This window comes from Benincasa hispida, chromosome 5 (assembly GCF_027475165.1).
Source record: "Benincasa hispida cultivar pf3 chromosome 5, pf3_genome.v1.1, whole genome shotgun sequence".
NCBI classification, from domain to species: domain Eukaryota; kingdom Viridiplantae; phylum Streptophyta; class Magnoliopsida; order Cucurbitales; family Cucurbitaceae; genus Benincasa; species Benincasa hispida.
Window position 1 is genome coordinate 44,263,540 of NC_143482.1, and position 12,846 is coordinate 44,276,385.

General features: G+C 39.6%; 1 non-coding gene across 1 annotated transcript; it reads right to left on the minus strand.

The window, feature by feature from the left end:
- Positions 1-3,531: 3,531 nt before the first annotated feature.
- On the minus strand, positions 3,532-3,638 carry LOC120078830 (small nucleolar RNA R71). Its single transcript, XR_005482112.1, has one exon. It is a non-coding gene; the product is annotated as a small nucleolar RNA R71 (small nucleolar RNA).
- Positions 3,639-12,846: the final 9,208 nt, after the last annotated feature.

The following is a 12,846-nucleotide window of genomic DNA, read 5'->3' on the forward strand; positions in this document are numbered from 1 at the left end:
AGATAGATTTGATGCATGCATGCAAATTTGATGATAGTCCGTTAAAGTGTTTAATGGGACTTGATTCGAACTTGTTAATTATCAAAAGCGAGAGTTTTTTTTAGCAAATTAAACTTACACTTAGATAAAATCAGTAGTCGGATTGTCTAAGTTAATGAATCCATAGGTAGAACATTCAGTGGGAGGTGCTTGGGGTATATGATACTTCATTTAAACCTCTTCATGTTTCTCCCAAATGTTCACACCATGAGATCTATCCTCGGCCTCGAGGCACCCTGGGAGTGTCCCTCTAAATGATGGTGTTTGGGTAGGTCAATACTAAGGTGAATAGAGAGAATGTTCATAGTAAGTGGGAACATGACATGTGATAACATATCCCACGGTCTCTCTCATTAGATTGGATAACGTTTTGTGCTTCGCCTTGAGGCACCCTGGGAGTGTCCCCTTAAAGGATGGTAGTTTTGCACGACTCTTTATCTAATCTCCTATATAGGATAAGGTTGCTTTAATCTTTTGTCCTAATCTACTTTTTCCCTATGGTGGGTGCATTAGGGCGGGACTCTAGGGCCTAAAATGAGGGGTTATACTTACACAAAATTGTTAAAGGTTAACAGTTCTGGACCAAAAAATGGTGACTATTAGAGTCAATTACAAGAGTTGTTTCTGTCTAATGGTGAAGACTGTCTCATCCCAGTGAAGAGGCACTTGATCACCCCACCGGTGACTTTTGTCCTGCCTTATTGGGGCATCATTGCAAAATAGATGTCAATTCACTTAGAGTACATTGTAGCTATTTTGCTAAACTAAAATTGGTGTTAAAAGTGGTAATGCATAGACTTATTAAGTTTGTTCATGTTTTTCAGCAACTTTAAAATGGCAACAGCCAAGTTAGCTCTATTAAGTGACGATAAATTGACTAGCGAAAACTACACTGGTCGAAAAAACACGATTAATACCATTCTTATCATCGATGACCGCCGCTCGAAATGTTTGGGAGACATATGAGAAATGGACACGGGCGAACGAGAAGGCCCAAGATTACATCTTGGCCAGTGTGAACGATGTTTTGGCCAAGAAGCATGAGCTTATGGTCCCTGCACGTGAGATCATGGAGTCCATGCAGGGAATGTTTGGACAACCATTTGGATAGCTCAAGCACGAAGCTCTAAAATGCATCTTCAACTCTGATAACTAGTAGAAATAGAAGTCATTACAACTCAAATAAGTAAAACAATGAGAGAATGCGATGGTAAAATAGACAATATCATGTCCAAAAGTGCTAAACTGAAAGGAAATGTGATCGCGACTGCTCATTGCATAAAAGCAGTTAATTTACCTATTTTGTGCGTTACAATGCGATGGCACATATGAAATTGCGATCCAAAGGTACAATGCGGCAGCACGCTAGAAGTTGCGATCACAAGTCATGCGATTATGAGAAGTTTTCTTGAAAAGGTGATCGCATAAAGACCTCGCATCAAGGCGACAAAATAATAATTCATAATGGGACGTAAAGCTAATAATGGTCGATTCCGAATTTAGTTGACAAGTCATTAAAAACCACACTGTAGCAAGTACATTGAACTTTCGGTGACTTTTAAATGGCGCAACAGAATAGGAAAATTAATGCCGCCCATCATTGCAATCATTGTAAGAAAAGCTGCTTCACCTTGAAATCTAAATACCGAAGGCCACTAGAGAGAAAAGGGAGTGAGTTAGTTAGTCCATTCCCGCACATACTTATACATATACATAAAGGATGGAGAGAGCAAAGAGACGAGAAACAAGGCTAGAGAAATCACTCTCGGACAGATCGAGGGACTGCCGAAAAGCAAAACAAAGGAGAGAGGGCCAACCCTTGCGAAGCAAGAATCCACAACTAGATCAGAGTTGAAGTGGTAAATAGCAGTGTAAAAGGCCACGGGAAGCAAGACATTGCTTACCGGGTTTGTTATCTCTCGAATCCATTTTTTATTTTGTATTCAGTAATTTATTTGCAGAAAATGGAAACTTCATTTCAATCTATGATCAATCTCTCCATACCATGCATGAGTAGCTAAATTTCTGAATGGGTTGAGAAGCACTTAGCTAGCATGACTTAAGATTTACAGTTTATGCGATCATCTTGTCTTATGTATGCATCATTCACCCTTTGGTCGTACTTGAGAAAGTAGTCTAAAGATAAAATCTAGGCTTGAGAGAGTCAGATTAGATTGCATAAGCAAGAGTAGAAACTTAGACATAAGTTCTATCTACTATTTACACATCACATGTGCCCTAGAAATAGGATTGGTGGTATGCGGCCACCCTGTCTTATGTGTGCATCATTCATCATTTGGACATACTTGAGAGAGTAGTCTAAAGATAGAAGCAAGGCTTGAGAAAGTCAGATTAGATCACATAAACAAGAATAGAAGCTTAGAAACAAGTTCTATCGACATTTTCGCATATACATCGCATGCGTCCTAGAAATAGGAATTGTGGCATTCTGCATTGAGAAATGTAGTACTGATATTTGTGTGTAGCATGATCGCATAACTTGTGCACAATCTTAGAAATGTTAGCTAAACCGTTCTCAACCCCTTCATCGCATATTTGTTCTAACTCTACGCTTTCATCCCTCCGCGTTCAACTCTGTCGCATAGAAAAAATCTAAAACAAAACACTATCCATTTCACTAATTTTTACCACAGCAATAGAATCAAAGAGTCTGTCGCATATCTATATAATAGTCCCTGTGTTCGACCTTGGACTCATCAAGAAACCTAAGAAGGCTTATACTTGGGCCTTGTTAGGAAAAATTGCATGATCACCGCATAACACATACCATCACATCACAATTTTATGCATCAAGTTTTTTGCGCCGTTGCCAGGGACTACGGTATAGCTTGTACTAACATCAAACCTCTTTGATTTTTTTTGCAGCTTTCAACCTTTATGCATTGCCATTCCTTTGGTAAAGGAAGAAACAAGTGTCGCATGAGCGAATGATACCCTCCTAAGCCCAATTACGACCTAGAGATCGAAAGAACATTTTGCAGAAGACAGAGAAACAGACGTTGACAATAAGGAAGAACTCCCATATTGGCTGAACAACCGGAAGAACGAGCCGCAAATGTAAACAACATAATGGAAAATCCTATCCTACTGGCAAATGATCACAATAGACCCATCTGGGACTATGCATCACCAAACTTGTATGATTTCTCCCCAGGAATTATGAGACCGGCATTGGATGGATCAAGGATCGAGATGAAGCCGATAATGTTACAAACGATATAGACAGCAAGACAGTTTAGAGGACGGTGTGGTGAAGATTTGCATGCCCACCTACGAAGCTTCATTGAAATTTGTAACCCTTTTGTGTTCCCTAATATCTCCGCTAAAAAAGTTGGACTCATGCTATTTCCATTTTCACTATGCGATAAAGCAAGAAAATGGGCATACTTCCTCGAACCAGGAAAGATAACTTCATGGAAGCAGGTTATGGAGAGGTTTATGAAGAAGTATTTCCCTCCTACAGAGAATGCCAAAAAGAGGAAGTTAATCACCAATTTTGAACAAGAAGAAGACGAATCGCTCAGTGACGAATGAGCGAGGTTCAAGAGATTAGTGCACGACTGCCCACACAATGGATTGCCGGATTGCCTCCAAATGGAGATTTTCTATCATGGAATAAATTCTGTATCGTTGACAGCTGCCATGAAGATTGTCAAGAAAGCGATCAACGAGCAAAACCCAGAGAAGATAATGCAAATAATGGTGCCATCGCATCTTTGCAAAATCATATGAATGCGATGATAAATTTGTTACAGGGCATCGCAATCCACAATCCTGGAATGCAAAGAGGGCAAGTCAACGCAATAGAACAGACAAGCACCAGTTGTGCTACATGTGGAGAATCGTATTAGGTTGAAGAGTGTCCACGAAATTCGCAGTCGATCTACTTTGAAAAGAACAACCCTTTTTCAAACATGTACAACCCTGGGTGCCGAAACCACCCTAATTTTGCTAGGAAAAATAACCAACAACAAGGTTATCAACCTCTAGCGCAAAAAGAAGGACCGCCAGGATTTTTCCAAAGAACTAACGATCAACAGCAACAATAAGCCAGCAGCTCTCAAACACCACCATCATTCTCTCTAGAGAAGTTGTTAGTACATCAAAAAGAATGAGATGGTCCTCCAAAACTAGATCACTTCCATCCGTAACTTGGAAATCTAAATAGGACAGATTGCGGGAGAGCTGAAAAATAAACCACAGGGAACACTGCCGAGCTCAACTGAGCTCTTATGCAACCCGGGGAATGCAGGGAAAGAGTAATGTCTAGCAATCACCTTGAGAAGCGGAAAGGCGACAATGGAAGTTAAGAAGGAGCCTAGCAGGACCAATTCAAATGCGATGGAACCAAATAAGCCGTTGACGCAAACTGAGTCAAAGAAGCTTGAGGTTATAGAACCTGAAGAACCTAGATGTGACCACCGGTAAGCCTCCAGACCATGGAACAGCAAAAGTACACCTACCTTCATTCCCTCAAACACTGAAAAAGAAGCAAAACGATGAAGATCAATATCATTGCTTCCTGGAAATATTGGAATAGCTACACATAAATATTCCATTTACAGAAGCGATAGAGTAGATGCCAATGTATGCCATGTCTTTAAAGGATATTGTTTCGAAGAAGAGAAGCACAAGAAAATTCGCCACGGTGGCATTAACACAAGAGTCAAATATTATAATCCCACCAAATATGCGCGACCCAAGCAGCTTTATGATACTCTACTCAATAGGAGGGATCTGTATCGGTCAAGCATTATGCGATCTTGGGTCAAGTGTCAACTTAATGCCCTTTTCAATCTTCAAACAATTGAATGTAGGTTAGCTGACACCCACGACGGTGACTTTCCAACTTGCAGATAGGTCCCTAGTATACCTAGAAGGAAAATTGAAGGATGTCTTGGTCACAATCGATAAATTCATTCTACCTGCAGACTTCATCATTCTAGACTATGAAGCGGATAAAGATATGCCAATCATATTGGGATGACCATTCTTGTGTACTGGTCATGCTCAAATAGACGTGCACAAAGAAGAGATCACAATGAGCATCAATGGAAAGAAGTTACAGGGTGCCATCGCATCTTTGCAAAATCAGATGAATGCAATGATAAATTTGGTACAGGGCATTGCAATCAACAATCCTGGAACGCAAAGAGGGCAAGTCAACGCAATAGAACAGACAAACACCAGTTGTGCTACATGTGGAGAATCGTATTAGGTTGAAGAGTGTCCACGAAATCCGCAGTCGATCTACTTTGTCAAGAACAATCATTTTTCAAACACGTACAACCCTGGGTGCCGAAACCACCCTAATTTTGCTTGGAAAAATAACCAACAACAAGGCTATCAACCTCTGGCACAAAAAGAAGGACCGCCAAGATTTTTCCAAAGAACTAACGATCAAAAGCAACAGCAAGCCAGCAGCTCTCAAACACCACCACCATCCTCTCTGGAGAACCTGTTAAAACAGTACATTAAAAAGAATGAGATGGTCCTCCAGAACTAGGTCACTTCCATCTGTAACTTGGAAATCCAAATAGGACAGATTGCGGGAGAGCTGAAAAATAAACCACAAAGAACACTACCGAGCTCAACTGATCTCCCATGCAACTCGGGGAATACAGGGAAAGAGTAATGTCTAGCAATCATCCTGAGAAGCGAAAAGTCGATAGTGGAAGTTAGGAAGAAGCCTAGCAAGTCCAATTCAAATGCGATGGAACCAAAGAAGCCGTTGAGGCAAACTGAGTCAAAGGAGCTTGAGGTTATGGAACTTGAAGAACCTGGATACGACCACCGGTAAGCCTCCAGACCATGGAACAGCAAAAGTACAGCTACCTTCATTCCCTCAAAGACTGAAAAAGAAGCAAAATGATGAAGGTCAGTATCATTGCTTCCTGGAAATATTGAAACAGCTACACATAAATATTCCATTTACAGAAGCGATAGAGCAGATGCCGATGTAGGCCATGTCTTTAAAAGATATTGTTTCGAAGAAGAGATGCACAGGAAAATTCGCCACGGTGGCATTAACACAAGAGTCAATAGAAGGGATCTGCATTGATCAAGCATTATGTGATCTTGGGGCAAGCATCAACTTAATGCCCCTTTCAATCTTCAAACAATTGAATATAGGTTAGCTGACACCTATGACGGTGACTTTCCAACTTGTAGATAGGTCCCTGGTATACCTGGAAGGAAAATTAAAGGATGTCTTGGTCACAATCGATAAATTCATTCTACTTGCAGACTTCATCATTCTAGACTATGAAGCGGATAAAGATATGCCAATCATATTGGGATGACCATTATTGTCTACTTGTCATGCTCAAATGGACGTGCACAAAGAAGAGATCACAATGAGCATCAATGGAAAGAAGTTCAGGTTTGAGGCGATCAAGATCCCAGAAGATGAAGGCTTATCGGATTTCGACAAAAAACACACTTGCGTTGAAGATGGGGAAGCCAAGGAGAAAAATGAAGAAAGAAAGGATGCGACAACATCCTTAGAAATCTACCATGCAATAATAATGAACAATGAAGAAAGGAAAATACAGAAACCCTCTGAGTTACCAGAAGAAAAAGAAACTGCGCTGTTCAGTATTCTGAAGCAATATAGTAGAGCAATCAGAGGAACGCGTGCAGATATCAGAAGCTATAATCAGATTATGACCGCAGCAGAGGATCAAGAAAAGGAGGGAAAACCTTCGTGGACCTGAGGAAGCCAGAATGAAGAAGAAACATGTAGTCCCTGCATTGATAAGTGACACACATTCATCAAGGACGAAGTATATCCTTTTTTTTAGTATCCTTTTGTTATTTTTCTTTCATGAATCTATCTTAATTTTTGCATCATTACTACTCTTTATAACTGCCAACTCTGTCTTTCATACCTTTTAGCCTCTTGATATTTATCATTAGCCGTAGTAAACGATTGCGATGGAGCAATGCGATAACCTCAAACACGCGACCAGTTCGATCAGCCCATCGCAATCAAGGAATCAGCCCACTGCAGGAAAGGATGCGATAAAAAATAATGCGGGCGACAAAGCAAATTTGGGGGTTGTATCTTTCATTGCCTCGTCTTATTTTAATTTTACACTTCTCGCATTACAATTTATTATTGCTAAATTCTACTATCGCATCCTCTTTAGTTTGACTTAATCTTGAATTTTTTATTACTTTATTTAATCACTGCATTCTCCCCATACCAATTATGACTTCAATGATGAAATTCATGCCTTTATTTCTTACCACATGTACTAGAGTCAAATTAATTTCAGGACAACCAATTCATTAAACATTTCTAAAATTTGGCGGTCTACCAGCTTTCCTTCAAAACTATTTTTATGAGATTTCCTAAGTCCATTGCATGAGTTATTTCGTTTCTCAGCAATAAGGACATTGTTGTGTGTAAATTTCGGGGTGCTAATAATATTATTTTCAATCTTGTTACTTTTAGAAATCGAAAAAAATAAAAAAAAAAGAATAAAAATAAGAAAATAAGAAAAGAAAAGAAAAAGAAAAAAATATTATACCACATTGAGATCGAATCCTGCTCGTAGTTGGATGCCCGCATGACACCCGTGGGGGCAAGCCAAAACGAACGTGGGAATCGTGATCAACGTATAAACCAAGTGATCGCAACTCCGCTGCCAAATAAAGAGATGGGCATGAGTTTTGACTGATAAAGTATGCCTTGCTCGTAATTGGATGTCTGCATGACACCCATGGGGGCAAGCCAAAACGAAGGTTGGGACTCGGATCAGCACAAAATCATAAAACGAATATCTAAATCGCATAAGGGTCAAAATCACTTAAACACCCTGGTTGGATAGAGTTTGAAATAAATCATGCAATGTCTTGGAAACGAGTAAAGTTTTTTTTTTAAGGTTAAACTTGCGATCCTTAAAGATTAAAAATATTTTAGGAAGAGATCAGGATAGAAATTAAGAAGGCATTGGTTAATGAAAATTGAATAAGACACCTTGAGAAGTCTAGGTAGGGTAAAGGCAGTTGACTTTTTAAAGAAAATCTTTAGGTTATGCTTGAGGACAAGTATTTTTTTAAATTTAGGGGTGTGATAACTGATAGAAATACAAGTCATTACAGCTCAAATAAGTAAAATAATGAGACAATGCGATGGTAAAATAGGCAATATCATGTCCGAAAGCGCTAAACTGAAAAGAATTACGATCGCGAGTGCTCATCACACAAAAGCAGTTAATTTACCTATTTTGTGCAGGTACAATGCGATAGCGCATAAGAAATTGTGATCCAAAGGCATAATGCAGCAGCGCGCTGGAAGTTGCGATCGCAAGTCGTGCGATTGTGAGAAGTTTTCTTGAAAAGGTGATCGCATAAATAGCTCGCATCAAGGCGACAACATAATAAATCATGATGGGATGTAAAGCTGATAACGGTCGATTCTGAATTTAGTTGACAAGCCGTTAAAAGCCACACTGTAGCAAGTACATTGAACTTTCAGTGATTTTTAAACGGTGCAACAGAATAGGGAAGTTAATGCCGCCCATCATTGCAATCATTGAAAGAAAAGCTGCTTTACCTTGAAATCTATAAATACCGAAGGCCCCCAGAGAGAAAAGGGAGTGAGTGAGTTAGTCCATTCCCACACATACTTATACATATACATAGAGGACGTCGAGAGCAAGGAGATGAGAAAAAAGCCAAGAGAAATCACTCTCAGACAGATTGAGAGACTACCGGAAAGAAATATAAAGGAGAGAGAGTCAACCCTTGCAAAAGCAAGAATCCACAACTAGATCAGAGTTGAAGTGATAAAGAGCAGTGTAAAAGGCCACGGGAAGCAAGACATTGCTTACCGGGCTTGTTATCTCTCAAATCCATTTGTTATTTTTTATTCAGTACTTTATTTGCAGAAAATGGAAACTTCATTTCAATCTATGTTCAATCTCTCCATACCATGCATAAGTAGCTAAATTTCTGAATGGGTTGAGAAGCACTTAACTAGCATGACTTAAGATTTACATTTTATGCGATCATCTTGTCTTATGTATGCATCATTCACCCTTTGGACGTACTTGAGAAAATAGTCTAAAGATAGAAGCTATGCTTGGGAGAGTTGGATTAGATCGCATAAGCAAGAATAGAAACTTAGAAATAAGTTTAACGACATTTTCGCATATGCATCACATGCATCCTAGAAATAGGAATTGTTGCATTCTACATTGAGAAATGTAGTACTGATATTTGTGTAATCTTAGGAAATGTTAGCTAAACCCTTCTCAATCCTTTCATCGCATACTTGTTGTAACTCTATGCTTTCATCCCTCCGCATTCAACTCCGTCGCATAGGAAAAATCTAAAAAAAAACACTATCCACTTCAATTATTTTTACCACCGCAATAGAATCAAAGAGTCTGTCGCATATCTACTATGTAGTCCTTGTGTTCGACCCTTGACTTACCAAGAAACCTAAGAAGGCTTATACTTGGGCCTTGTTAGGAAAACTTGCATGATCATCGCATAACACATACCATCGCATCACAATTTTATGCATCAAACTCCAAAATGGAGAATTGTACATCTGCTCGAGAACATGATGGTCCACTTCAATGTGGAGGGATGAATGGGGCCCGCATCGATGAGGGTAGCCAAGTTAGCTTTATTCTATACACGTTGCTAGAAAGCTTCCTACATTTTTTCTGCAATGTTGTGCTGAATAAAGTTGATTATACCCTTACAACTCTCTTTAACGAGTTGGAGACATTCTAATCCTTGCTGAAAAGCAAGGAGAAAAAGGTTAGTGAGGCAAATGTTACTTCATTATCTAAGAGGTTTCGTCGAGGTTTGACTTCAGGAACTAAGTCTGCACCTTCTACTTCTAACATTATTAAGTTGAAGAAGAAGAAGGATAGTAAGGGAAAAAGGGAAGGCACCTGCTAACCCATAACCTGCTGCACAGCGAGGTAGGCGACCCAACGCCGGTTAAGAAAGAAAAATGTTTTCATTGCAACCAGGATGGGCACTGGAAGCAAAATTGTCCTGCTAGTTGAAGGAGAAGAATAATGCTAAAGCCAAGGCAAAACAAGGTAAATATGATTTACTAGTTTTGGAAACTAGTTTAGTGGAGAATGATGATTTTTCCTAGATTATAGACTCTGGGGCCACTAATCATGTTTATTCTTCTTTTCAGGGGATTAGATCCCGGCGGCAGCTTGAGGCTAGTGAGATGACGATGCGAGTAGGCACCAGGCACGTTGTCTCAGTTGTGGTAGTGGGAGGGCTTCAGTTGACTTTACAAAATAAATTTATCATTTTGAATGATGTATATGTTGTTCTCGAGTTAAAACGGAACATAATTTCTGTAAAGTGTTTGATTGAATGTAAATATACTCTCAACTTTTCGGTGAATAAAGTGTTTATTCTGAAAGATGGTATTGAGATTTATGCAGCAAAACTGGAAAATAATTTGTATGTGCTAAGGCTGTTAGCAACAAATTCCCTCCATAACATAGAGATGTTTAAAACTGTCGTAACAAAATAAATGAATTAAGGTTTCTCCTAAGGAAAATTCCCAACTTTGGCACTTTCGATTAGGACACATCAATCTCAATAGGATTGAGAGGTTGGTGAAGAATGGACTTCTAAGCGAGTTAGAGGAAAATTCTTTACTTATGTGCAAGTCATGTCTTGAAGGCAAGACGACTAAAAGACCTTTTACTAGAAAAGGTTATCGAGCCAAAGAGCCTCTAGAGTTAGTGCATCCAGACCTTTATGGTCCGATAAATGTGCAAGCTAGGGGAGGCTATGAGTATTTCATCACTTTTATTGATGATTAATCCCGGTATGGATATGTTTATTTGATGCAAAAAATGTTAGAATCCTTTGAAAAGTTCAAAGATTTCAAGGCTAAAGTTGAAAACACATTGGATAAACGGATTAAAACACTTCGATCAGATCGGGGTGGGGAGTTTTTGGATTCCGAGTTCTAGAACTATATCATAGAACATGGAATCGTTTCCCAACTCTTAGCACCTGGTACGCCTTAGCAGAATGGTATATCGAAGAGGAGAAACAGAACCCTGTTGGACATGGTTAGGTCAATGATGAGTTACGCTTCCTTACCGAACTCGTTTTAGGGTTTTGCAGTGGAGACTGCAACTTATATCCTCAACTGTGCTCCTTCTAAGAGTGTTTCAAGAACACCTTCGGAGTTGTGGAAGGAGCGTAAAGCTACTTTGCATCACTTTTGCAACTGAGGTTGCCCAGCACATGTGTTTGAGGCTAATCCTAAGAAACTAGAACCACGTTCGAGGCTGTGCCTATTTGTAGGCTACCCCAAAGGGACACAGGGGGGTTACTTTTATAATCCTAAGGAAAACAAGTTGTTTGTATCGATAAATGCTACCTTTCTAGAGGAGGATCATATGAGGAAGCACGAAACTACTGAAGTTTCAACAAGAGTTAATGAAGGACCTACTACATCAACAAGAGTTTTTCATGAAAATTTATCTAGTAGGTCAAATCCACCTCAAGAGTTGAGGGAACCTTGATGTAGTAAGAGGGTTGCAAACCCACCTGTTCGCTATATGAGTTTCACTGAAATCCTGGCTATGGTAGCCAATGGCGAGGTTAAGGATCCATTGTCTTACAAGAAGAAAATGGAGGATGTTGACCAGGATGAATGGGTCAAAGCCATGGATCTCGAAATAGAGTCTATGTACTTCAACTCAAAATGGGATCTTGTAGATCAACCTAATGGGGTTAAACCTATAGGTTGTAAATGAATCTACCAGAGGAAACAGGGTGCTGGTGGAAAGGTGCAAACCTTCTAGGCTAGACTTGTGGCAAAAGGTTATACCCAGGTGGAGGGAGTTGACTATGAGGAGACTTTCTCGCCTATTGCCATGTTGAAGTCTATCTGCATCCTCCTATCCATTGTCTCATATTATGACTATGAGATATGGCAAATGGATGTCAAGACTACCTTTTTGAATGATAATCTTGAGGAGACCACTTATATAGTGCAGCCCAAGGGATTTATCGCCCAAGGTCAAGAGCAAAAGTTTGCAAACTGAATCGGTCCATTTATGGGCTGAAATAGGAATCTCGATCTTGGAACATAAAGTTTGATACTACGATCAAATCTTACGGCTTTGACCAAAACATTGATGAGCCTTGTATCTACAAGAAAATCATCAACAGTTCAGTAGTTTTCCTAGTGTTATATGTGAAGGTGTTCATATAACACATGCACAAGCAATTTTAGGATCGGAGGCACTTAACTACATCAATTTTAGAAAATGAAAGCATGCTATCCAAATATCATAAACAGAGAGCAGAATTTGTAACAACCTTTTTGGAGACCAATTTAGCAACTCCCTTTGATTCCTTTGCTCACGAACGGTGGATCACCTCTAGTGTCTTCCCTACTATTCTCCGGGCCAAGAACGACTTGTGGGAGTCTATAGAGATAGGGAATGGGAAAGGGATGCATGAAGGTTCAAGCTCTAGAGAGATATATGAAGGTAGGTGAGTTTGAGACCAAATTCCAGCAGCATAACAGTATGAAAAATGGTTGTCCTCAGCTCTCAATCTGATTCTACCTCTACTTATAGAGTGAATCCATGCATCAAGAAGCCTCAAGATGCAAGACACATGGTGGAGATGCAAGAAATAGTGGATTCTAGGTGTTCATGTAACATTACATGCAAGAGTGCATGGATGAGTTGTTTTTCCACTTTGAATCACCATGCATAAGTGGAATTCCAACAAAATCCACTATCCTTGATCCAAAATCTGATT